Raw genomic sequence first — 2,696 nt, forward strand, 5'->3', positions numbered from 1 at the left:
CATACTTGCCACAGTATTCGCCAAATCCATGCTCCTCCTTTATGATAACCCTCCACCTATTATAGCTGCCATATCAGGCAGAGATGTTTGCCTTTCCATAAGTTTCCATACAGTGATTTATGTGGGTACTCTTACCTGAATTTGAATAATCTCTTCAAAACCACCTGAGTTTCAATATTTCCCACAGGACAGATGAAGCCATTGCTGTCACCTCATTTTTCTTCCTTGTACTAGTTAACTTTTTATTTTATTTTTGGTTTTTCAAGACAGGGTTTCCCTGTATAATTTTGGTTCCTGTCCTGGATCTCTCTGTGTAGACCAGGCTGGCCTTGAACTCACAGAAATATGCCTGCCTCTGCCTCCCAAGTGTTGGGATTAAACGTGTGTGCCACTGCCACCCGGCTTTGTACTAGTAAACTTATCTCATCATGGGACTGACTTCTAGGAAGTTCTCAAAATGCTTATGCAGCCGGGTGGTGGTGGCACACGCCTTTAATCCCAGCACTTGGGAGGCAGAGCCAGGCGGATCTCTGTGAGTTCAAGGCCAGCCTGGGCTACCGAGTGACTTCCAGGAAAGGCGCAAAGCTACACAGAGAAACCCTGTCTCGAAAAACCAAAAAAAAAAAAAAAAAGTTTATGCATATTTAACTTGTTTCCATTCTAGTTACCACTAACCCAGAGACTGTACATCAAACCCAATGACAAGCAGCTTTAGGATGAGCAGTGGGGCAAAGAAAAACCAGTCACCCTGGTGCCTCATGGATCAAAACACACAGGGGTAAAGGCTCAAAAACATTGCTAGGCTTGTCAGAAGATAAAGCTCCAGTTGTCTGACAAATTGAGGTATTTTTATGGAATCATTTGAAATGAGTATGGAGAAGGTAAGGATCAGACAATATGAAAGGGAATAAAAGTCATGTGAGGGTTTTAAATTTTATTGAGTAGATATTTGTGAGTCACAAGATTGGAATAGCAATTCAATATTTAAGAAAACTTGCTATAGCAAGGATGTGCTATGTGGAATGCAATCACATAAGACACCAAAAACCCATGACGTAAAGATGAAAGTATGCGGGTTTGCCAAGTCATCAATAGAAAAGTGAATCTCCTCTCGGGGTGTGCGTGTGGGTGTGTGTGTGTGTGTGCGCGTGCGCGCGCACACACATGTGTGTGTCTCATATACATAGACACATATGAAAACACACACAAAGATCATAAAAGAATGAATCCCACTGTACTTCTGGAGTTAGCACGGGTATGTGGGTAAGGGACACATTGGACTTTTTGCAACTCCATAGTGAATGGTGTGGCCACAACTTCTGTCAAGGAGAAATTGCCTACTGCAATATTCTTACCTTTTTGATATTTCCTATTTCTTCCCTGTGGAGGTAGAAAGCAAAGGATGAAGTATAACTGAAAAAAAAGTGCCCAAAGAAGGAAAACAATGCAAGGACCTGAGTAAAGGTGTGCAGACTGAACTGTCAGCTTCTGCTATAACTGTGGGATACTTCCGTTTGTTGTTTTGAAGTCAACCTGAACTCCGTGTTTGATTTCCCCAGGAAACAAGTGGAATGACATACAATTCAATTGAAAGAGTGAATTTTCTGTAATTGATTTACTACTTCACACTTCAACTGAGTATCTTCATCTAAGTTATTAGATGCACACCACACACCTTCCTCTCAGGGAATGGTTTCAATATTGTTCTTTCTCACTAGGAGAAGTTTGAAGTTGTCACTGATGTGATAAAATACACCATCCTCCAGTGATTTAACAAATACATCAGCAGGATATCATTTTTTTTTTTTTTTTTTTTTTTTTTTTTTTTTTTTTGGTTTTTCGAGACAGGGTTTCTCTGTGTAGCTTTGCGCCTTTCCTGGAACTCACTCGGTAGCCCAGGCTGGCCTCGAACTCACAGAAATCCACCTGGCTCTGCCTCCCGAGTGCTGGGATTAAAGGCGTGCGCCACCACCGCCCGGCTAGGATATCATTATTATCAAAGAAAACCCAGGATGCAAAGTCCTAAATATCATCATTACCTCCCCACACATTTCTATTATTTCCACACATTTCTATTATTTGTTTGCTTTTTCTTGAATGTTAGGCTGATGTACAATAAAATTAGCTTATAGATTTTTTTTTTAATTCACCGGAGACGAAAAAAAGACAAAATGTTGAATATTGTTTCAAATCACAAATAATTAATTTTTCACTTAGAAAAAAGCTGCATGTACACTAAAACTCAGCTAGCACTATATAGGCTCATATTTTGGTGACACAGACATGCGATACCTAGAAAGGTTGTCTATCAGTTTATTGATTTAATATTTTTTGTAGTAGCATCTGAATTTAAATGATTCCTTTGCTTTTTGAATTTGGCTTTATAAATAATATGATGTAGATACAAAATGTATGTCCTGAATCAAAGTCCTTTATTTAAAAACAAAACAAGCTTTTCTAACATATATAAAGAAAAATAATTTTGTCTGCTAAATCATTGATTTTCATAAATATTCTCAAATAATAAAAATATCTCACCATGTTCATCAGACATCAGAGATTTAACAATAAATAGTAACACTCACTATTTCACTTTTCCCTAATTTTCTAAATCACTATTTTCTTTAGGTTGTTTTTGAGAAAGCAAAGGCTATTTTATCTGCAATTTCTTTTACCACATATATTTTCATCTCATA

The sequence above is a fragment of the Peromyscus californicus genome, unplaced genomic scaffold (assembly GCF_007827085.1).
Source record: "Peromyscus californicus insignis strain IS unplaced genomic scaffold, ASM782708v3 Scaffold_21__1_contigs__length_65335640, whole genome shotgun sequence".
Taxonomy (NCBI): Eukaryota; Metazoa; Chordata; class Mammalia; order Rodentia; family Cricetidae; genus Peromyscus; species Peromyscus californicus.